At 42.7% G+C, this 24,566-nt stretch overlaps 9 non-coding genes across 9 annotated transcripts; all 9 read left to right on the top strand.

Annotated features, from left to right (window-relative positions):
• The first annotated feature begins 1,154 nt into the window (after positions 1–1,154).
• Positions 1,155–1,232, top strand: LOC134485389 (small nucleolar RNA SNORD115). Its single transcript, XR_010063428.1, has one exon. It is a non-coding gene; the product is annotated as a small nucleolar RNA SNORD115 (small nucleolar RNA).
• Positions 1,233–2,989: 1,757 nt separating this feature from the next.
• Positions 2,990–3,066, top strand: LOC134485388 (small nucleolar RNA SNORD115). Its single transcript, XR_010063427.1, has one exon. It is a non-coding gene; the product is annotated as a small nucleolar RNA SNORD115 (small nucleolar RNA).
• Positions 3,067–4,824: 1,758 nt separating this feature from the next.
• Positions 4,825–4,902, top strand: LOC120100254 (small nucleolar RNA SNORD115). Its single transcript, XR_005500032.2, has one exon. It is a non-coding gene; the product is annotated as a small nucleolar RNA SNORD115 (small nucleolar RNA).
• Positions 4,903–6,662: 1,760 nt separating this feature from the next.
• LOC120100253 (small nucleolar RNA SNORD115) lies at positions 6,663–6,740 on the top strand. Its single transcript, XR_005500031.2, has one exon. It is a non-coding gene; the product is annotated as a small nucleolar RNA SNORD115 (small nucleolar RNA).
• Positions 6,741–15,880: 9,140 nt separating this feature from the next.
• On the top strand, positions 15,881–15,958 carry LOC134485386 (small nucleolar RNA SNORD115). The gene has a single exon (XR_010063425.1). It is a non-coding gene; the product is annotated as a small nucleolar RNA SNORD115 (small nucleolar RNA).
• A 1,760-nt stretch (positions 15,959–17,718) lies between these two features.
• On the top strand, positions 17,719–17,796 carry LOC120100259 (small nucleolar RNA SNORD115). The gene has a single exon (XR_005500036.2). It is a non-coding gene; the product is annotated as a small nucleolar RNA SNORD115 (small nucleolar RNA).
• Positions 17,797–19,556: 1,760 nt separating this feature from the next.
• LOC120100266 (small nucleolar RNA SNORD115) lies at positions 19,557–19,634 on the top strand. Its single transcript, XR_005500043.2, has one exon. It is a non-coding gene; the product is annotated as a small nucleolar RNA SNORD115 (small nucleolar RNA).
• Positions 19,635–21,394: 1,760 nt separating this feature from the next.
• On the top strand, positions 21,395–21,472 carry LOC134485374 (small nucleolar RNA SNORD115). The gene has a single exon (XR_010063413.1). It is a non-coding gene; the product is annotated as a small nucleolar RNA SNORD115 (small nucleolar RNA).
• Positions 21,473–23,232: 1,760 nt separating this feature from the next.
• On the top strand, positions 23,233–23,310 carry LOC134485373 (small nucleolar RNA SNORD115). Its single transcript, XR_010063412.1, has one exon. It is a non-coding gene; the product is annotated as a small nucleolar RNA SNORD115 (small nucleolar RNA).
• The last annotated feature ends 1,256 nt before the right edge of the window (positions 23,311–24,566 follow it).

The raw sequence follows: 24,566 nt of genomic DNA, 5'->3' as shown, positions 1-24,566 counted from the left end.
TCACAAATCCAAGCTGGTGCACAGAGATGGATGTCCAATGGCAAGGAGAACCCAGGAATAAGACTTTAGTTTAGAGATGAAGAAATTGGCGAAAAATTTTCTGCATCAAAAGACACTCCAAGAATTATTGCCCCAAAGGGAGCTTCGCGAAATTTTTCACGAAACTCTCAGTCCACAGGGAACCTAGCCAGTATGGTAGATTGAAGTTGAAGGTGTGGCTTTGGCTACCAATTCCCTTCTAAGTGTCATCACACAGCATCATTCTTGATCTTACTAAAATTTACTTCAGTATTCATCAGAAAACAAATGCTATCAAGGAGATGGTTTCTGGAGCTCTTGGGACAGAGGAACGTGATGTCAATGGGATACTTGCAAACACCAACTGATCTAGTCACACGAATTTTGGTCACATTCTGAGTTTCATCACATGGCAATCACTGAGTGCTAACGCTCAGGGAAACATGGCCAAAATACTTGGTGCTTTCTTCTGGGCAACAGATTCTCTTCAGCATTCACTTACCAGCTGTGGGAACTGATTGTTACCATGCAGAATGGAAATGGGGACGAATGAACATAGCCTAGCACATAAAATCTGAAATGCACAAGTCTCATGAAAATTTGATTAAAGTATACGTAACTGTTCGTGTATTATCCTTCCAAAATTACTCTGGTAAATTCACCTTTGCCTTGGTTTCTGACAATGTTTAGCAATTGAAAGATTTGATCGGTGTATATGACAAAGAGCATGTGTCATCCCCTTCATCAATGATTTGGTTTTGGGTACCTATTGACCTATTGATCGCTTATGGAAGTAACTTTCCATGTGTTGGGAATGTCAGCATGGAAGTGGATGTTACAAGAGGGATTCTGCTAAGTGGCATCATACATTAGACTTCTTAAACAGCCTCCTTAAAATTAATATGATTGTATGAACTGAAGGGATACAATTGCCCTCACATCTTGCTCTTTCCTTTTTAGAGAGGACAGTCTTCAAATTCAAGCTAGGTCTACCCTTATTCCAAACAAGAGCGCTGTGCCCTTGTACCCTCTGCACTTGCAAGTGAGGATTCAAATTCTGAAGCAGTGTTGGCAGCCCAGGTAAGCAATGGTGCAGGTGAAATTACATTATTGACAGTTTTGTCCTGCTTGTGTCTGGGTCCATGATGACAACAGAAAGTCAAGAACAGAATGATGACATAAAAATCATGCTCAATAGGATTACGCTGAGGCCCAACCAGGGAGCCAGGTTACAAGCACTACTTAGTCTCTTTGAGGACCACTTGCGGGACTCATCTGAGCTGCTCTGATGACCTTGTGCTCTTTTCCCTCTGTGGGAACCTGGACAATCTTAGTGCAACTGTGCTGGCAAACACTGCCTGCCAACTAGCACCTAATCTCATAATCTGCTTGTGTGCAAGTCTGCAACAGCAACCCTGTCATCATTACCCTCTCTGCTCTGATGTCTTGCAGTCACCTGGCATCACCCCTGCGGTCCAGTGCATCACTATTCCCAGGTGAGTGAAATGATCACGATTAATGGATTGAACTTCCTATAAGATATTCCTCAGTATTTTGACCAATAATTTCAGCCCATCAAAGGTTTCTTAATTAAAAATAATGCAATCCCAGTCAGTAATGAATTTCACTTCTCAGTATGTTTTGTCCCTTGGAACTGCACTATTAAAAATGTAGAGAAATTCCTTTCTACCTGTAGTTCATACAGCCATAAAATTGAATATCTTGGAAGAGATCCTAGATGATACTATCTACACAAATGGAGGGATCTGGAATATGAATATACGTTTTGAATTTGGAGAAATTTCAGTCCACACAGGCTCACAAATCCAAGCTGGTGCACAGAGATGGATTTCCAATGGCAAGGGGAACCCAGGAATAAGACTTTAGTTTAGAGATGAAGAAATTGGCGATAAATTTTCTGCATCAAAAGACACTCCAAGAATTATTGCCCCAAAGGGAGCTTCGCGAAATTTTTCACGAAACTCTCAGACCACAGGGAACCTAGCCAGTAGGGTAGATTGAAGTTGAAGGTGTGGCTTTGGCTACCAATTCCCTTCTATGTATCATCACACAGCTTCATTCTTGATCTTACTAAAATTTACTTCAGTATTCATCAGAAAACAAATGCTATCAATGACATGGTTTCTGGAGCTCTTGGGACAGAGGAACGTGATGTCAATGGGATACTTGCAAACACCAACTGATCTAGTCACACGAATTTTGGTCACATTCTGAGTTTCATCACATGGCAATCACTGAGTGCTAACGCTCAGGGATTCATGGCCAAAATACTTGTTGCTTTCTTCTGGGCAACAGATTCTCTTCAGCATTCACTTACCAGCTGTGGGAACTGATTGTTACCATGCAGTATGGAAATGTGGAGGAATGAACATAGCCTAGCACATAAAATCTGAAATGCACAAGTCTCATGAAAATTTGATTAAAGTATACATAACTGTTCGTGTATTGTCCTTCCAATATTACTCAGGTAAATTCTCCTTTGCCTTGGTTTCTGACAATGTTTAGCAATTGAAAGATTTGATCGGTGTATATGACAAACTGCATGTGTCATCCCCTTCATCAATGATTTGGTTTTGGGTACCTATTGACCTTAATGTTATCTTAGGGAAGTACCTTTCCATGTGTTGGGAATATCAGCATGGAAATGGACGTTGCAAGAGTGATTCTACTAAGTGGCATCATACATTAGACTTCTTAAACAGTCTCCTTAAAATTTACATGATTGTATGAACTGAAGTGATACAATTGCCCTCACATCTTCCTCTTTACTTTTTAGAGAGGACAGTCTTCAAATTCAAGCTATGTCTCCCTTATTCCACACAAGAGCGCTGTGCCCTTGTACCCTCTGCACTTGCAAGTGAGGATTCAAATTCTGAGGCAGTGTTGGGACCCAGGGAAGACATGGTGCAGGTGAAATTACATTATTGACAGTTGTGTCCTGCCTGTGTCTGGGTCAATGATGACAACCGAATTCAAGAACAGAATGATGACATAAAAATCATGCTCAATAGGATTATGCTGAGGCCCAACCAGGGAGCCAGGTTTACAAGCACTACATTGTCTCTTTGAGGACCACTTGCGGGACTCATCTGAGCTGCTCTGATGACCTTGTGCTCTTTTCCCTCTGTGGGAACCTGGACAATCTTAGTGCAACTGTGCTGGCAAACACTGCCTGCCAAATAGCACCTACTCTCATAATCTGCTTGTGTGCAAGTCTGCAACACCAACCCCGTCATCATTACCCTCTCTGCTCTGATGTCTTGCAGTCACCAGGCATCACCCCAGCGGCCCAGTGGATCAGTATTCCCAGGTGAGTTAAATGATCACGATTAATGGATTGAACTTCCTATAAGATATTCCTCAGTATTTTGACCAATAATTTCAGCCCATCAAAGGTTTCTTAATTAAAAATAATGCAATCCCAGTCAGAAATGAATTTCACTTCTCAGTATGTTTTGTCCCTTGGAACTGCACTATTAAAAATGTAGAGAAATTCCTTTCTACCTGTAGTTCATACAGCCATAAAATTGAATATCTTGGAAGAGATCCTAGATGATACTATCTACACAAATGGAGGGATCTGGAATATGAATATACGTTTTGAATTTGGAGAAATTTCAGTCCACACAGGCTCACAAATCAAAGCTGGTGCACAGAGATGGATTTCCAATGGCAAGGGGAACCCAGGAATAAGACTTTAGTTTAGAGATGAAGAAATTGGCGATAAATTTTCTGCATCAAAAGACACTCCAAGAATTATTGCCCCAAAGGGAGCTTCTCGAAATTTTTCACGAAACTCTCAGACCACAGGGAACCTAGCCAGTAGGGTAGATTGAAGTTGAAGGTGTGGCTTTGGCTACCAATTCCCTTCTATGTGTCATCACACAGCTTCATTCTTGATCTTACTAAAATTTACTTCAGTATTCATCAGAAAACAAATGCTATCAAGGACATGGTTTCTGGAGCTCTTGGGACAGAGGAACGTGATGTCAATGGGATACTTGCAAACACCAACTGATCTAGTCACACGAATTTTGGTCACATTCTGAGTTTCATCACATGGCAATCACTGAGTGCTAACGCTCAGGGATTCATGGCCAAAATACTTGTTGCTTTCTTCTGGGCAACAGATTCTCTTCAGCATTCACTTACCAGCTGTGGGAACTGATTGTTACCATGCAGTATGGAAATGTGGAGGAATGAACATAGCCTAGCACATAAAATCTGAAATGCACAAGTCTCATGAAAATTTGATTAAAGTATACGTAACTGTTCGTGTATTGTCCTTCCAATATTACTCAGGTAAATTCTCCTTTGCTTTGGTTTCTGACAATGTTTAGCAATTGAAAGATTTGATCGGTGTATATGACAAACTGCATGTGTCATCCCATTCATCAATGATTTGGTTTTGGGTACCTATTGACCTTAATGTTATCTTAGGGAAGTAACTTTCCATGTGTTGGGAATATCAGCATGGAAATGGACGTTGCAAGAGTGATTCTGCTAAGTGGCATCATACATTAGACTTCTTAAACAGTCTCCTTAAAATTTACATGATTGTATGAACTGAAGTGATACAATTGCCCTCACATCTTCCTCTTTCCTTTTTAGAGAGGACAGTCTTCAAATTCAAGCTATGTCTCCCTTATTCCACACAAGAGCGCTGTGCCCTTGTACCCTCTGCACTTGCAAGTGAGGATTCAAATTCTGAGGCAGTGTTGGGACCCAGGGAAGACATGGTGCAGGTGAAATTACATTATTGACAGTTGTGTCCTGCCTGTGTCTGGGTCAATGATGACAACTGAAAGTCAAGAACAGAATGATGACATAAAAATCATGCACAATAGGATTACCCTGAGGCCCAACCAGGGAGCCAGGGTTACAAGCACTACTTAGTCTCTTTGAGGACCACTTGCGGGACTCATCTGAGCTGCTCTGATGCCCTTGTTCTCTTTTCCCTCTGTGGGAATCTGGACAATCTTAGTGCAACTGTGCTGGCAAACACTGCCTGCCAACTAGCACCTACTCTCATAATCTGCTTGTGTGCAAGTCTGCAACACCAACCCCGTCATCATTACCCTCTCTGCTCTGATGTCTTGCAGTCACCTGGCATCACCCCTGCGGTCCAGTGGATCAGTATACCCAGGTGAGTGAAATGATCACGATTAATGGATTGAACTTCCTATAAGATATTCCTCAGTATTTTGACCAATAATTTCAGCCCATCAAAGGTTTCTTAATTAAAAATAATGCAATCCCAATCAGAAATGAATTTCACTTCTCAGTATGTTTTGTCGCTTTGAACTGCACTATTAAAAATGTAGAGAAATTCCTTTCTACCTGTAGTTCATACAGCCATAACATTGAATTTCTTGGAAAAGATCCTAGATGATACTATCTAAACAAATGGAGGGATCTGGATTATGAATATACCTTTTGAATTTGGAGAAATTTCAGTCCACACACAGGATCACAAATCCAAGCTGGTGCACAGAGATGGATTTCCAATGGCAAGGGGATCCCTGGAATAAGACTTTAGTTTAGAGATGAAGAAATTGGCGATAAATTTTCTTCATCAAAAGACACTCCAAGAATTATTGCCCCAAAGAGAGCTTCGCGAAATTTTTCACGTAACTCTCAGGCCACAGGGAACCTAGCCAGTAGGGTAGATTGAAGTTGAAGGTGTGGCTTTGGCTACCAATTCCCTTCTATGTGTCATCACACTGCTTCATTCTTGATCTTACTAAATTTTACTTCAGTATTCATCAAAAACAAATGCTATCAAGGAGATGGTTTCTGGAGTTCTTGGGACAGAGGAACGTGATGTCAATGGGATACTTGCAAACACCAACTGATCTAGTCACATTAATTTTGGTCACATTCTCATTTTGATCACATGGCAATCACTGAGTGCTAACACTCAGGGATTCATGGCCAAAATACTTGTGGCTTTCTTCTGGGCATCTGATTCTCTTCAGCATTCACTTACCAGCTTGGGGACTGATTGTTCCCACGCAGTATGGAAATGGGGAGTAATGAACACAGCCTAGCACATAAAATTTGAAACGCACAAGTCTCTTGAAAATTTGATTAAAGTACATGTAACTGTTTGTGTGTTGTCCTCCCCATATTACTCAGGGAACTTCACCTTTATCTTGGTGTCTGACAATGTTTAGCAATTGAAAGATTTGCTCAGTGTAAATGATCAAGAGCATGTGTGATCCCCTTCCTCAATGGTTTATTTTTGGGTACCTATTGACCTTAATGATCTCTTAGGGTAGTAACGTTCCATGTGTTGGGAATGTCAGCATGGAAGTGGAAGTTGCAAGAGTGATTCTACTCAGTGGCATCATACATTAGACTTCTTAAACAGTCTCCTTAAAATTAACATGATTGTATGAACTGAAGGGATACAATTGCCCTCACATCTTACTCTTTCCTTTTTAGAGAGGACAGTCTTCAAGTTCAAGCTACGTCTCCCCTTATTCCACACAAGAGCGCTGTGCCCTTTTATCCTCTGCACTTGCAAGTGAGGATTCAAATTCTGAGGCACGGTTGGCAGCCCAGGTAAGCCATGGTGCAGGTGAAATTACATTATTGACAGTTGTGTCCTGCCTGTGTCTAGGTCAATGATGACAACAGAAAGTCAAGAACAGAATGATGACATAAAAATCATGCTCAATAGGATTACGCTGAGGCCCAACCAGGGAGCCAGGTTTACAAGCACTACTTTGTCTCTTTGAGGACCACTTGCGGGACTCATCTGAGCTGCTCTGATGCCCTTGTGCTCTTTCCCCTCTGTGGGAACCTGGACAATCTTAGTGCAAGTGTGCTGGCAAACACTGCCTGCCAACTAGCACCTAGTCTCATAATCTGCTTGTGTGCAAGTCTGCAACACCTACCCCGTCATCATTGCCCTCTCTGCTCTGATGTCTTGCAATCCCCTGGCATCACCCCTGAGGTCCAGTGGATCACTATTCCCAGGTGAGTGAAATGATCACAATTTATGGATTGAATTTCCTTTAAGGTATTCTTCAGTATTTTGAATGTCATGCGTCCAATGTCTCACCAGCAAGAACGACGCGTGGCAACAGGATTCTTCTGCGAGCAAGCCTTTACTGTGTTACAGCTCTTCTTAGTGTTGCAGCTCTTCTTAGTGTTAAACCTCTTCTCAGTGTTACAGCTCTTCTCAGTTTTACAGCTCTTCTGAACAGGGACCCCGAGGAGCAAAATCGCTCGGCTTATAAAGACAACAGTATGCTAATTATCTCTTAGGGATTGGTGGGGCTTGGATCACCCCACTACTTGTTCTCCAGGGATTGGCGGAGAATGAATCGTCTCATTAGCATATTAACGGTCAACTAACACCTGGTGCATAAACCGCACATGTGCAGTACCGCTGTTCACCACTAGAGGGAGCCATAGCAAGGGGACAAGCCTGCACATGCGCAGTAAGTCGTTTATATCCAGACAAGGCTGGATGTCGGCGCCATCTTTGTTTCGCCGTGCCGCTCTCTACATCTCCCCCTTTTTTGTTTAATAAAATGACTGGTCTAGATCTGGGTGTCATGTCAATCTTGTCATTGCTCCTGTCTTAGGTCGTTCTCATCCAAACTCGTCCTTACCCGTCATAGAGTTACCCTATCGCCACCAGGCCCCGTGTCTTAGGTTGGTCCGAGTTCGAGGAAAGTTGCCCGTCCCTGGATACAATGACTCCACATGACTGTGACAAAAATGATCTAGGGCGAATTCTTGATCTTTCAAAGAGGCCAGCCATATGTTGGGAGAAGTACCCTTTTTAATGGTGGTCATAGCCTGTAAACAACCACTTTGTGTCTGGCATGTTCTCTTTTTAAACAGCCAATAAGCCAGAGACCTACTCTGCATCCCAGGAGGACAATAGCTCCCCAGGACAAACATGCCCGCCCACTCCTTAACAAGGGAGAAAGCATTGGTAATCCATGAGGTAAAGTCTTCAACTGTGATGGGGTCCAGCCTAGTGCTGTTGAGGACAGCAATCTGCATCAGCAATTGTCTTGATAGTTGCTCTGCTTTCATGGACCAGTTTCCTTTCAGATAATTTGAGATTTCTTTGTTCTGTTGAAAATTCTGAGAAAAGTTAGCTCACAAAAGAATAATGCATAAACCTCGAAGGGAGGAAACACAAGACAGCTGTGTCATATGCTACAGTGCTTCAATTGTTCTTGAACTAAATCTATCCTTTGATTGGCTAATAGAAGGCCAGATGCCAAATAGGTATTAAATTCTTCTTGTATCTCTAGTGCCACTGCAGTTCTGATTGACATTCTCAGCCGTCTGTATTTGATTGGTCATAGCGATTGCAGCTGTGGTAGCTGTGGCAGCAGACAGCAGAATGGCTGAAATTATGGCTGCCATTATTCCAAAATCTCTTTTGGCTCTCAGCAAATTAAGAATAGGAAAGCTATCTGGGTTTGCCTCCACTGGGATTGGCACAAAGGAGGGAATCTTAACCATCACTGCGGTGTCATTGGTGCCATCCCAGCATTCAGCTAAATAGCAGACTACATCAGAGCTATTACAATTTAAAGCACCACTGCTTACATTAGTGCTTATCAGAAAAAAAGGTGATCTAGCACATACTGAAGTACTAGTGGCAGTATTATTTACCAAGAGGTTATTATATTGAATATTAATCAACCTGGTATCACCTTTTTCTGGTAGCTGAAACATTATACAGCACGAAGTTCTCTCCCATCAACCTAGCAAAGGGGGTCAGGGATGTATATAACCCTTGCTCATTGGACAGCACCCATCGAAACCAAGGCCAGAGATTATGCTTGTCAGTCTTATTCTCAAAACAGTAGAATTGCTATGAACTGGCATGGGTACTGGCCAGGATCTGGCAATAGCCCACAGGGTGAGCGAATTAACCTGTATTACCATTCCCAGTAGTAATAGTAGGGTTCGTAGTCTCATCTTCAGGAAGAGCAGAAAGCAGTTTTCGAGTCAAACGCTCAGGTACCCAAATTGGATTTTCTTGATTTTTCGGAAAAACACAAATCGCTCCCCTGGATCGTATTAGAATAGGATCCGGGCCTTTCCATTCTCCAGTGAGTACATCCTTCCACTTCACCTGATCCTTGGGTGGGATAGGCCACTGCCCATGGCGTTCTGCCGCCGAATAGTCATGGGCGTCTAAATTTAAGAAATTTAAAGTAAGAAGTGCAGTGGAGATGGCAACCTTGGGGGTTGGCGGCACCTCACCAATTCCCCCTTTTTGTTTATTTAAATAAGCCTTTAATGTGCGATGGGCACGTTCAATGATTCCTTGGCCTTGAGGATTATAAGGAAGTCCTGTCAGGTGTGCAACACCCATCTGATTGCAGAAATGTTTAAACTTTTCTGAAGTATAAGCAGGGCCATTGTCGGTCTTGAGCAGCCTAGGAAGACCCCAAGCACTCCAAGCCTCAAGACAGTGGGCAATGACATGAGAGGCCTTTTCCCCAGACAAGGGAGAAGCAACTATGACCCCGGAGCATGTATCGATGGAAACATGCACATACTTTAATTTTCCAAAGGCAGGGACATGGGTAACATCCATCTGCCAAACCTGCAGGGGTCGAAGGCCACGGGGATAAATGCCCACAGGTGGGGTGGTAATAAACGCACTGCAATAACCGCAGCGAAGCACTATTTTTCTGGCCTCTGCTCTAGAAATAGGAAAACGTCTGCGTAAGGTCTCAGCAGTAACATGAAATAAAGAATGGAACTGGGTGGCAGCTTCCACAGGAGTCAGCACAGCAAACGTAGTGGCTCTAGTAGCCAAATCGGCCAGGTTATTCCCATGAGGCATTGGGCCAGGCAACCCTGAATGAGCCCTTATATGGGTGATGAAAAAAGGGGAATGCCGAGATAGTAACTCCTGCTGGATCTCCAGAAACATGGAAGCCACTGTACTAGTGGTTCTAATCATTCCCGCAACTTCTAAAGATTTAACTGAATTAACCACATAGGAGGAATCTGAAACAATACTTAATGGACTAGGGAACACTCGGAGCACTTCCAATACAATCTGACACTCAACTAATTGAGGGGAATTAGGGGTAAATTGCTTAGTTACCACTTTACCGTCATGCACATAACTACCCAAACCAGTTTTCGATCCATCCGTATAAACAATATCCCCTGCCTGAAGGGGTTCCATGCTGGTAACCCGGGGAAACACAAGGGGATGACATTTTGCAAAGGTCAAAATGGGGTGCCTGGGGTAGTGATTATCAAACACCCCTGAAAAGATGCACACAAGTATTGCCCAGTCATCATTTGTAGCAGCCAGCACTTGGAGCTGTTCTGCAGTATAGGGTATAACAATTTTTATTGGATGTTTACCAAAATGAGTTACAGCTACTTTTAGTCCTCTCATAGCCAATCTTGCCACCGCTGAGGGGTACCACTCTATGGTTTTAGCCGGAGAGGCTTGTGGGTGAATCCAAAGTAAGGGGCCATTCTGCCATAACACCGCAGTGGGTAATTTAGCAGTTTGCAAAACACATAGCTCAAAAGGTTCATCAGGTTGTATCCTTACTAATTGAGCCTCAGAAAGAGTCTTCTCCACCTTTTGGAGGGCCTCTACAGCCTCCATAGACAGGGATCGCGGGGATGTTAATTGCGGATCCCCTTTCAATATATCAAACAAAGGTTTTAACTCAGCAGTAGATATTTTCAGGAATGGCCGTAGCCAATTAATATCTCCCAAAAGTTTTTGAAAATCATTTAAGGTTCGTAGGTGATCTCGCCTGATTTCAATTTTTTTGTGGAGTAATAACTTCTGGATGTACAACGGCTCCTAAAAACTTGCCCATCAGCGATCTCTGAACCTTTTCAGTAGCTATAGTTAGCCCAAACTGTTGGAAATGTTTACTTAAGTCAGCATATGCTATCTCAAGCTCTTGAGGTTTGGATCCACAAAGGAGTATATCATCCATGTAATGAAGAATCGTTAGTGATGGATATTGCCCTCTGACAGGGGTCAGGGCCTGTTGTACATATAACTGACAAATAGTGGGGCTGTTTGCCATCCCCTGGGGCAAGACTTTCCATTGATAGCGCTCATCAGGCTCCACATGATTTATTGCAGGCAGAGTAAAGGCAAACCTCTCTTTATCCTTAGGATGTAAAGGAATAGAGAAAAAGCAATCCTTAATATCTATTATAATAAACTCCCATTGCTTTGGAAAGGCAGAAAGAAGCAAAAGACCGCGTTGGACTGATCCATACAATTGCATTTGTGTATTAATTGCTCTAAGATCATGCAATAGTCTCCATTTTGCTGACTTCTTTTTTATAACAAATATTGGAGTATTCCAGGATGAGCTTGAAGGTTCCAAATGTCCTAATTGCAACTGTTCCTTTACTAATTGGTGAGCGGCCTCCAGCTTTTCAGAGGAGAGAGGCCATTGAGGAACCCATAAAGCTTCCTCTGTTATCCACGGTATGGGCATAGCCCCCTCAATGGCCCCTAAGAAAAACCCAGATCGTGACGATCGGGTTTTGCAGTGGGTTGAATTGGCTCTGTAGTTCCTTGGTGATGCTTACCAATGCCTTTTCCTGGGACATACCCCATATCCCTTACCATTCTCTGTGCTGGTAGGGAATTCTCATTCATAAGTTTAAGCCCTAACTCAGCCAAAATATCTCTTCCCCATAAGTTGACAGGTAAAGGAAGAACATATGGGACGAAACTACCCTCCTGTCCTTCTGGGGCTTTCCACTTTAAGGGCCTAGAGCTAATAGTTGGACTAGCTTCATAACCTAAACCTTGTAATGAATGGGAAGATTGAGTAATGGGCCATTTTGTAGGCCACCATTTAATGGAGATAATGCTTTTGTCTGCCCCTGTATCTAGAATTCCCTCAAATGTCTTTCCTTCAATGGTTAGGATCAGAGTAGGTCGAGCGTGTAAATAGACCATAAGATATGCTGAATCAGTGCCCGTAGAGCCGAAACCCTTCTTCCCTCTTTTTGTACTTCCCGATTTAAACTGGGCGTGATAACTGGGTAAAACAAGCAATTGTGCAATCCGGTCACCTGGGGAAATGGAGAAGAGACCTCATGGGGAGGAGCACATGATCTTCAACTGGCCCTCATAATCTTGATTAATAACCCCAGGATGTACCACCAATCCTTTAAGAGTAGTAGAGGAGCGTCCTAAAAGCAGCCCAACTGTATTGGGTGGTAAAGGGCCATGAAAGTCAGAGGGGATAGGCTGCACCCCCATTTGAGGGGTTAGGACGATTCTGGAGGTGGCACGGAGGTCTAATCCTGCGGAACCCGGAGTGGCTCTCCTGGGGAAGTTTGATGAGCCCAGGTTACTGGGGAGCTGGTTGCCCCATATATTTGAGGGCCCTGAGGACGGGGGCCCCGTTGGACGTTTTTTGACATATCCAAGGGTTTCCCCGTTATGTCCTTTACTGACCTGCACTCATTGGCCCAATGTTTCCCTTTCTTACACTTTGGACACAGTCCTGGGGCTTTCTTTGGATTAAAGCCAGGATTCTGATTCCTGCACTCCCTTTTCATATGACCGGGCTTTCCACATTGGAAACACGTGATGCCTCTGCTAGAGAGGCCAGGCCGCCTTTGTCCTTGTAATATAGCCGCGGCTAGACCGGTATTGGTAAGTGGTCCTCCTATTTCCCTACAGGCTTTCATCCAAGCCTGCAACCCCTTAGATTTCCAGGGGAGGATTGCATTGCGGCACTCTTTGGTACATTGTTTAAAAACTAACTGTTCTATTAAGGGCATGGCCTGGTCTTGGTCTCCAAAAATCCTACCAGCAGCCTCCATCATGCGGGCCACAAAATCTGAGAAAGGCTCACTTGGTCCTTGGATGACCTTGGTCAGGTTCCCGGACACCTCTCCTCTGTTAGTTAGAGCTTTCCATGCCTTGACAGCACTAATAGCAACCTGGGCATATACCTCCAAGGGGAAGGCAGTTTGATTATTGGCCCATTGCCCTTGTCCAGTTAACATGTCAAATGTCCAGGCAGGTTGTCCTGCTGCTGCATTTGCACGTGCTTGTGCTTGGCAAGCATCATGCCACAATGCCTTCCACTCAATATACTGTCCCATGCTAAGGAGACAGGCCTTTGTCACAGATTGCCAGTCTGCTGGAGTCATGGCAATGCTTGCTAGTCTTTCTACCTGTGACATGGTAAAATTAGCAGTAACCCCACAGGCACGAACAGACTCTGCCAGTTGCTTAACTTGCTTGTGCTCTAGGGGCTGATGAGAACGAACGCCATCGTCCTCAAACACAGGAAACATTTGCCTAAGTGCTCGATGTGTTTCAGGTGGACAGAAAGAGTACTCACACTTCCCCTCTATATAAGGCGGGGGAGTGGAGGCCACCGAGGCATTAATAACTTTCGGTTTCTTCACAGTGGCTCTCCACCTAGGCCCATATCTTTCTTCCTCATATCTGGCTGCCTCTTCCTTTAATTCCTCCTCCTCCGACTCTGACAACTCTTGCTCAGAGTCACTACCAGTCAGTTCTAAGGCTTCTGATTCTTTTAATGGATACAAAGTATCCTCTCCAGATGACTTGTACTTCATCCTCTGGGGTACACCTATTTTTTCCTCCAGCGGCATTTCTTCCGCCTTTTGTATCTCTTTCACTTTTGTTTTAGTAACCTTTTCCTTTTTGCGCACTCCTAATTTCTCACTCTGCTCCGTTTCTGACATGCTCTCTTGAATGTTCTGTCCTGCCTTGACTATGTCCTCACATTTTAACACAACTAGTAAGAAGACAACAGTCACTATAAAAACAAGCAACAATCCCTCCATGGCAAGACTAAATCCGAAAAGGGGCATGCCTCTCGGAGCTTGCCTTTTAATTTACCTTCTCGCAGTTCTGAATCCTCTTCAGCACACTGAAGGGTCGCCTCGGCACCGGAACTGTTGGTTCCCAGGTATAGGCACCACTTGTCGCACGCCCAATGTCCCGCCAGTAAGAACATCGTGTGGCAACAGGATTCTTTTGCGAGCAAGCCTTTACTGTGTTACAGCTCTTCTTAATGTTACAGCTCTTCTTAGTGTTACAGCTCTTCTCAGTGTTACAGCTCTTCTGAACAGGGACACCGAGCAGCAAAATTACTCGGCTTATATAGACAACAGTATGCTAATTATCTCTCAGGGACTGGTGGGGCTTGGATCACCCAACTACTTGTTCTCCAGGGATTGGCGGAGAATGAATCATCTCATTAGCATATTAACGGTCAACTAACACCTGGTGCATAAACTGCACATGTGCAGTACCGCTGTTCACCACTAGAGGGAGCCCTAGCAAGGGGACAAGCCTGCACATGCACAGTAAGTCGTTTATATGCAGACAAGGCTGGATGTCAGCGCCCTCTTTGTTTCGCCGCGCCGCTCTCTACATTTGAACAATAATTTCAGCCCATCAAAGGTTTCTTATTTATAAATATGCAATACCAGTCAGAAATGAATTCCACTTCTCAGTATGTTCTGTCCCTTTGAACTGCACAATTAAAAATGTAGAAAAATTCCATTCTACCTGTAGTTCATACAGCCATAAAATTGAATTTCTTGGAAGAGATCCTAGATGATACTATCTACACAAAAGGAGGGATCTGGAATATGAATATACATTTGAATTTCGAGAAGTTTCAGTCCACACACAGGCTAACAAATCCAAGTTGGTGCGCAGAGATCTATTTCCAATGGCAAGGGGAACCCAGGAATAAGACTTTACTTTAGAGATGTAGAAATTGGCGATAAATTTTCTGCATCAAAAGACACTCCAAGAATCATAACCCCAAAGAGAGCCTGTCGAAATTTTTCATGTAACTCTCAGGCCACAGGGAACCTAGCCAGAAGGGGAGATTGAAGTTGAAGTCGTGGCTTTTGCTACCAATTCCCTTCCATGTATACTCACACTGATTCATCCTTGATCTTACTAAAGTTGACTTCAGTATTCATCAGAAAAAAAAAGCTATCAAGGAGATGTTTTCTGGAGCTCTTGGGACAGATGAACGTGATGTCAATGGGATACTTGCAAACACCAACTGATGTAGTCACACAAATTTTGGTCACATTCTCAGTTTGATCACATGGCAATCACTGGGTGCTAACAATCAGGGATTCATGGCCAAAATACTTGTCGCTTTCTTCTTTGCAACGGATTCTCTTCAGCATTCACTAACCAGCTGTGGGAACTGAATGTTACCATGCAGTACGGAAATGGGCAGGAATGAACATAGCTCGGCACATAAAATTTGAAATGCACAAGTCTCTTGAAAATTTGATTAACGTATATGTAACTGTTCGTGAATTGTTCTCCCCATATTACTCAGGGAACTTCACCTTTGTCTTGGTTTCTCAGGATGTTTAGCAATTGAAAGATTTGATTGGTGTAACTGATCCAGAGCATGTGTCATCCCCTTCATCAATGATTTGGTTTTGGGTACCTATTGACCTAATGATCTCTTAGAGAAGTAACTTCCCAGGGTGTTGGGAATGTCAGCATGGAAGTGGGACTGAATAAGTGATTCTACTCAGTGGCATCATACTTTAGCCTTCTTATACAGTCTGCTTTAAATTAACATGATTGTATGAAATGAAGGGATACAATTACGAAAACATCTTGCTCTTTTCTTTTTAGAGAGGACAGACTTTAAATTTCAAGCTTGGTCTCCCCTTATTCCACAAAAGAGCGCTGTGCCCTTGTATCCTCTGCACTTGCAAGTGAGGATTCAAATTCTGAGGCAGTGTTGGCAGCCCAGGTAAGACATGGTGCAGGTGAAATTAAATTAGTGACAGTTGTGTCGTGCCTGTGCCTGGGTCAATGATGACTACAGAAAGTCAAGAACAGGATGATGACATAAAAATCATGCTCAATAGGATTACGCTGAGGCCCAACCAGGGAGCCAGGATTACAAGCACTATTTTGTCTCTTTGAGGACAACTTGTGGGACTCATCTGAGCTGCTCTGTTGCCCTTGTGTTCTTTCCCCTCTGTGGGAACCAGGACAATCTTAGTGCAAGTGTGCTGGCAAACACTGCCTGCCAACTAGCACCTAGTCTCATAATCTGCTTGTGTGCAAGTCTGCAACACCAACCGGGTTATCATTACCCTCTCTGCTCTGATGTCTTGCAGTCACCTGGCATCACCCCTGCGGTCCAGAGGATCACTACTCCCAGGTGAGTGAAATGATCACGATTAATGGATTGAAATTACTATAAGATATTCCTCAGTATTTTGACCAATAATTTCAGCCCATCAAAGGTTTCTTAATTAAAAATAATGCAATCCCAGTCAGAAATGAATTTCACTTCTCAGTATGTTTTGTCCCTTTGAACTGCCCTATTAAAAATGTAGAGAAATTCCTTTCTACCTGTAGTTCATACAGCCATAAAATTGAATATCTTGGAAGAGATCCTAGATGATACTATCTACACAAATGGAGGGATCTGGAATATGAATATACCTTTTGAATTTGGAGAAATTTCAGTCCACACACAGGCTCACAAATCAAAGCTGGTGCACAGAGATGTATTTCCAATGGCAAGGGGAACCCAGGAATAAGACTTTAGTTTAGAGATGAAGAAATTGGCGATAAATTTTCTGCATCAAAAGACACTCCAAGAATTATTGCCCCAAAGAGAGCTTCGAGAAATTTTTCACGAAACTCTCAGGCCACAGGGAACCTAGCCAGTAGGGTAGATTGAAGTTGAAGGTGTGGCTTTGGCTACCAATTCCCTTCTATGTGTCATCACACAGCTTCATTCTTGATCTTACTAAAATTTACTTCAGTATTCATCAGAAAACAAATGCTATCAAGGAGATGGTTTCTGGAGCTCTTGGGACAGAGGAACGTGATGTCAATGGGATACTTGCAAACACCAACTGATCTAGTCACACGAATTTTGGTCACATTCTGAGTTTCATCACATGGCAATCACTGAGTGCTAACGCTCAGGGATTCATGGCCAAAATACTTGTTGCTTACTTCTGGGCAACAGATTCTCTTCAGCATTCACTTACCAGCTGTGGGAACTGATTGTTACCATGCAGTATGGAAATGGGGAGGAATGAACATAGCCTACACATAAAATCTGAAATGCACAAGTCTCATGAAAATTTGATTAAAGTATACGTAACTGTTCGTGTATTGTCCTTCCAATATTACTCAGGTAAATTCCCCATTGCCTTGGTTTCTGACAATGTTTAGCAATTGAAAGATTTGATCGGTGTATATGACAAAGAGCATGTGTCATCCCCTTCATCAATGATTTGGTTTTGGGTACCTATTGACCTATTGATCGCTTAGGGAAGTAACTTTCGATGTGTTGGGAATGTCAGCATGGAAGTGGATGTTGCAAGAGTGATTCTGCTAAGTGGCATCATACATTAGACTTCTTAAACAGCCTCCTTAAAATTAATATGATTGTATGAACTGAAGGGATACAATTGCCCTCACATCTTGCTCTTTCCTTTTTAGAGAGGACAGACTTCAAATTCAAGCTAGGTCTTCCCTTATTCCACACAAGAGCGCTGTGCCCTTGTACCCTCTGCACTTACAAGTGAGGATTCAAATTCTGAGGCAGTGTTGGCAGCCAAGGTAAGCAATTGTGCAGGTGAAATTACATTATTGACAGTTGTGTCCTACCTGTGTCTGGGTCAATGATGACAACAGAAAGTCAAGAACAGAATGATGACATAAAAATCATGCTCAATAGGATTACGCTGAGGCCCAACCAGGGAGCCAGGGTAACAAGCACTACTTAGTCTCTTTGAGGACCACTTGCGGGACTCATCTGAGCTGCTCTGATGACCTTGTGCTCTTTTCCCTCTGTGGGAACCTGGACAATCTTAGTGCAACTGTGCTGGCAAACACTACCTGCCAACTAGCACCTAATCTCATAATCTGCTTGTGTGCAAGTCTGCAACACCAACCCTGTCATCATTACCCTCTCTGCTCTGATGTCTTGCAGTCACCTGGCATCACCCCTGCGGTCCAGTGGATCACTATTCCCAGGTGAGTGAAATGATCACGAATAATGGATTGAAATTCCTATAAGATATTCCTCAGTATTTTGACCAATAATTTCAGCCCATCAAAGGTTTCTTAATTAAAAATAATGCAATCCCAGTCAGAAATGAATTTCACTTCTCAGTATGTTTTGTTCCTTTGAACTGCACTATTAAAAATGTAGAGAAGTTCCTTTATACCTTTAGTTCATACAGCCATAAAATTGAATATCTTGGAAGAGATCCTAGATGATACTATCTACACAAATGGAGGGATCTGGAATATGAATATACCTTTTGAATTTGGAGAAATTTCAGTCCACACACAGGCTCACAAATCCAAGCTGTTGCACAGAGATGGATTTCCAATGGCAAGGGGAACCCAGGAATAAGACTTTAGTTTAGAGATGAAGAAATTGGCCATAAATTTTCTGCATCAAAAGACACTCCAAGAATTATTGCCCCAAAGAGAGCTTCGCGAAATTTTTCACGAAACTCTCAGGCCACAGGGAACCTAGCCAGTAGGGTAGATTGAAGTTGAAGGTGTGGCTTTGGCTACCAATTCCTTCTATGTGTCATCACACAGCTTCATTCTTGATCTTACTAAAATTTACTTCAGTATTCATCAGAAAACAAATGCTATCAAGGAGATGGTTTCTGGAGCTCTTGGGACAGAGGAACGTGATGTCAATGGGATACTTGCAAACACCAACTGATCTAGTCACACGAATTTTGGTCACATTCTGAGTTTCATCACATGGCAATCACTGAGTGCTAACGCTCAGGGATTCATGGCCAAAATACCTGTTGCTTTCTTCTGGGCAACAGATTCTCTTCAGCATTCACTTACCAGCTGTGGGAACTGATTATTACCATGCAGTATGGAAATGGGGAGGAATGAACATAGCCTAGCACATAAAATCTGAAATGCACAAGTCTCATGAAAATTTGATTAAAGTATACGTAACTGTTCGTGTATTGTCCTTCCAATATTACTCAGGTAAATTCACCTTTGCCTTGGTTTCTGACAATGTTTAGCAATTGAAAGATTTGATCGGTGTATATGACAAAGAGCATGTGTCATCCCCTTCATCAATTATTTGGTTTTGGGTACCTATTGACCTATTGATCGCTTAGGGAAGTAACTTTCCATGTGTTGGGAATGTCAGCATGGAAGTGGATGTTGCAAGAGTGATTCTGCTAAGTGGCATCATACATTAGACTTCTTAAACAGCCTCCTTAAAATTAATATGATTGTATGAACTGAAGGGATACAATTGCCCTCACATCTTGCTCTTTCCTTTTTACAGAGGACAGTCTTCAAATTCAAGCTAGGTCTACCCTTATTCCACACAAGAGCGCTGTGCCCTTGTACCCTCTGCACTTGCAAGTGAGGATTCAAATTCTGAGGCAGTGTTGGCAGCCAAGGTAAGCAATGGTGCAGGTGAAATTACATTATTGACAGTTGTGTCCTACCTGTGTCTGGGTCAATGATGACAACAGAAAGTCAAGAACAGAATGATGACATAAAAATCATGCTCAATAGGATTACGCTGAGGCCCAACCAGGGAGCCAGGGTAACAAGCACTACTTAGTCTCTTTGAGGACCACTTGCGGGACTCATCTGAGCTGCTCTGATGACCTTGTGCTCTTTTCCCTCTGTGGGAACCTGGACAATCTTAGTGCAACTGTGCTGGCAAACACTGCCTGCCAACTAGCACCTAATCTCATAATCTGCTTGTGTGCAAGTCTGCAACACCAACCCTGTCATCATTACCCTCTCTGCTCTGATGTCTTGCAGTCACCTGGCATCACCCCTGCGGTCCAGTGGATCACTATTCCCAGGTGAGTGAAATGATCACGATTAATGGATTGAAATTCCTATGAGATATTCCTCAGTATTTTGACCAATAATTTCAGCCCATCAAAGGTTTCTTAATTAAAAATAATGCAATCCCAGTCAGAAATGAATTTCACTTCTCAGTATGTTTTGTCCCTTTGAACTGCACTATTAAAAATGTAGAGAAGTTCCTTTCTACCTGTAGTTCATACAGCCATAAAATTGAATATCTTGGAAGAGATCCTAGATGATACTATCTACACAAATGGAGGGATCTGGAATATGAATATACCTTTTGAATTTGGAGAAATTTCAGTCCACACACAGGCTCACAAATCAAAGCTGGTGAACAGAGATGGATTTGCAATGGCAAGGGGAACCCAGGAATAAGACTTTAGTTTAGAGATGAAGAAATTGGCGATAAATTTTCTGCATCAAAAGACACTCCAAGAATTATTGCCCCAAAGGGAGCTTCGCGAAATTTTTCACGAAACTCTCAGGCCACAGGGAACCTAGCCAGTAGGGTAGATTGAAGTTGAAGGTGTGGCTTTGGCTATCAATTCCCTTCTATGTGTCATCACACAGCTTCATTCTTGATCTTACTAAAATTTACTTCAGTATTCATCAGAAAACAAATGCTATCAAGGAGATGGTTTCTGGAGCTCTTGGGACAGAGGAACGTGATGTCAATGGGATACTTGCAAACACCAACTGATCTAGTCACACGAATTTTGGTCACATTCTGAGTTTCATCACATGGCAATCACTGAGTGCTAATGCTCAGGGATTCATGGTCAAAATACTTGTTGCTTTCCTCTGGGCAACAGATTCTCTTCAGCATTCACTTACCAGCTGTGGGAACTGATTGTTACCATACAGTACGGAAATGGGGAAGAATGAACATAGCCTAGCACATAAGTCTGAAATGCACAAGTCTCATGAAAATTTGATTAAAGTATACGTAACTGTTCGTGTATTGTCCTTCCAATATTACTCAGGTAAATTCACCTTTGCCTTGGTTTCTGACAATGTTTAGCAATTGAAAGATTTGATCGGTGTATATGATCAAGAGCATGTGTCATCCCCTTCATCAATGATTTGGTTTTGGGTACCTATTGACCTAAAGATCTCTTAGGGAAGTAACTTTCCATGTGTTGGGAATGTCAGCATGGAAGTGGATGTTGCAAGAGTGATTCTGCTAAGTGGCATCATACATTAGACTTCTTAAACAGCCTCCTTAAAATTAATATGATTGTATGAACTGAAGGGATACAATTGCCCTCACATCTTGCTCTTTCCTTTTTAGAGAGGACAGTCTTCAAATTCAAGCTAGGTCTACCCTTATTCCACACAAGAGCGCTGTGCCCTTGTACCCTCTGCACTTGCAAGTGAGGATTCAAATTCTGAGGCAGTGTTGGCAGCCAAGGTAAGCAATGGTGCAGGTGAAATTACATTATTGACAGTTGTGTCCTACCTGTGTCTGGGTCAATGATGACAACAGAAAGTCAAGAACAGAATGATGACATAAAAATCATGCTCAATAGGATTACGCTGAGGCCCAACCAGGGAGCCAGGGTAACAAGCACTACTTAGTCTCTTTGAGGACCACTTGCGGGACTCATCTGAGCTGCTCTGATGACCTTGTGCACTTTTCCCTCTGTGGGAACCTGGACAATCTTAGTGCAACTGTGCTGGCAAACACTGCCTGCCAACTAGCACCTAATCTCATAATCTGCTTGTGTGCAAGTCTGCAACACCAACCCTGTCATCATTACCCTCTCTGCTCTGATGTCTTGCAGTCACCTGGCATCACCCCTGCGGTCCAGTGGATCACTATTCCCAGGTGAGTGAAATGATCACGATTAATGGAGTGAAATTCCTATAAGATATTCCTCAGTATTTTGACCAATAATTTCAGCCCATCAAAGGTTTCTTAATTAAAAATAATGCAATCCCAGTCAGAAATGAATTTCACTTCTCAGTATGTTTTGTCCCTTTGAACTGCACTATTAAAAATGTAGAGAAGTTCCTTTCTACCTGTAGTTCATACAGCCATAAAATTGAATATCTTGGAAGAGATCCTAGATGATACTATCTACACAAATGGAGGGATCTGGAATATGAATATACCTTTTGAATTTGGAGAAATTTCAGTCCACACACAGGCTCACAAATCAAACTGGTGCACAGAGATGGATTTCCAATGGCAAGGGGAACCCAGGAATAAGACTTTAGTTTAGAGATGAAGAAATTGGCGATAAATTTTCTGCATCAAAAGACACTCCGAGAATTATTGCCCCAAAGGGAGCTTCGCGAAATTTTTCACGAAACTCTCAGGCCACAGGGAACCTAGCCAGTAGGGTAGATTGAAGTTGAAGGTGTGGCTTTGGCTACCAATTCCCTTCTATGTGTCATCACACAGCTTCATTCTTGATCTTACTAAAATTTACTTCAGTATTCATCAGAAAACAAATGCTATCAAGGAGATGGTTTCTGGAGCTCTTGGGACAGAGGAACGTGATGTCAATGGGATACTTGCAAACACCAACTGATCTAGTCACACGAATTTTGGTCACATTCTGAGTTTCATCACATGGCAATCACTGAGTGCTAACGCTCAGGGATTCATGGCCAAAATACCTGTTGCTTTCTTCTGGGCAACAGATTCTCTTCAGCATTCACTTACCAGCTGTGGGAACTGATTGTTACCATGCAGTATGGAAATGGGGAGGAATGAACATAGCCTAGCACATAAAATCTGAAATGCACAAGTCTCATGAAAATTTGATTAAAGTATACGTAACTGTTCGTGTATTGTCCTTCCAATATTACTCAGGTAAATTCACCTTTGCCTTGGTTTCTGACAATGTTTAGCAATTGAAAGATTTGATCGGTGTATATGACAAAGAGCATGTGTCATCCCCTTCATCAATGATTTGGTTTTGGGTACCTATTGACCTATTGATCGCTTAGGGAAGTAACTTTCCATGTGTTGGGAATGTCAGCATGGAAGTGGATGTTGCAAGAGTGATTCTGCTAAGTGGCATCATACATTAGACTTCTTAAACAGCCTCCTTAAAATTAATATGATTGTATGAACTGAAGGGATACAATTGCCATCACATCTTGCTCTTTCCTTTTTACAGAGGACAGTCTTCAAATTCAAGCTAGGTCTACCCTTATTCCACACAAGAGCGCTGTGCCCTTGTACCCTCTGCACTTGCAAGTGAGGATTCAAATTCTGAGGCAGTGTTGGCAGCCAAGGTAAGCAATGGTGCAGGTGAAATTACATTATTGACAGTTGTGTCCTACCTGTGTCTGGGTCAATGATGACAACAGAAAGTCAAGAACAGAATGATGACATAAAAATCATGCTCAATAGGATTACGCTGAGGCCCAACCAGGGAGCCAGGGTAACAAGCACTACTTAGTCTCTTTGAGGACCACTTGCGGGACTCATCTGAGCTGCTCTGATGACCTTGTGCTCTTTTCCCTCTGTGGGAACCTGGACAATCTTAGTGCAACTGTGCTGGCAAACACTGCCTGCCAACTAGCACCTAATCTCATAATCTGCTTGTGTGCAAGTCTGCAACACCAACCCTGTCATCATTACCCTCTCTGCTCTGATGTCTTGCAGTCACCTGGCATCACCCCTGCGGTCCAGTGGATCACTATTCCCAGGTGAGTGAAATGATCACGATTAATGGATTGAAATTCCTATAAGATATTCCTCAGAATTTTGACCAATAATTTCAGCCCATCAAAGGTTTCTTAATTAAAAATAATGCAATCCCAGTCAGAAATGAATTTCACTTCTCAGTATGTTTTGTCCCTTTGAACTGCACTATTAAAAATGTAGAGAAGTTCCTTTCTACCTGTAGTTCATACAGCCATAAAATTGAATATCTTGGAAGAGATCCTAGATGATACTATCTACACAAATGGAGGGATCTGGAATATGAATATACCTTTTGAATTTGGAGAAATTTCAGTCCACACACAGGCTCACAAATCCAAGCTGTTGCACAGAGATGGATTTCCAATGGCAAGGGGAACCCAGGAATAAGACTTTAGTTTAGAGATGAAGAAATTGGCCATAAATTTTCTGCATCAAAAGACACGCCAAGAATTATTGCCCCAAAGAGAGCTTCGCGAAATTTTTCACGAAACTCTCAGGCCACAGGGAACCTAGCCAGTAGGGTAGATTGAAGTTGAAGGTGTGGCTTTGGCTACCAATTCCTTCTATGTGTCATCACACAGCTTCATTCTTGATCTTACTAAAATTTACTTCAGTATTCATCAGAAAACAAATGCTATCAAGGAGATGGTTTCTGGAGCTCTTGGGACAGAGGAACGTGATGTCAATGGAATACTTGCAAACACCAACTGATCTAGTCACACGAATTTTGGTCACATTCTGAGTTTCATCACATGGCAATCACTGAGTGCTAACGCTCAGGGATTCATGGCCAAAATACCTGTTGCTTTCTTCTGGGCAACAGATTCTCTTCAGCATTCACTTACCAGCTGTGGGAACTGATTATTACCATGCAGTATGGAAATGGGGAGGAATGAACATAGCCTAGCACATAAAATCTGAAATGCACAAGTCTCATGAAAATTTGATTAAAGTATACGTAACTGTTCGTGTATT

The sequence above is a fragment of the Rattus norvegicus genome, chromosome 1, assembly GCF_036323735.1.
Source record: "Rattus norvegicus strain BN/NHsdMcwi chromosome 1, GRCr8, whole genome shotgun sequence".
NCBI classification, from domain to species: Eukaryota; Metazoa; Chordata; class Mammalia; order Rodentia; family Muridae; genus Rattus; species Rattus norvegicus.
The sequence above is the reverse complement of the archived record's forward strand: the minus strand, read 5'-3'. Positions and strand labels throughout refer to the sequence as shown.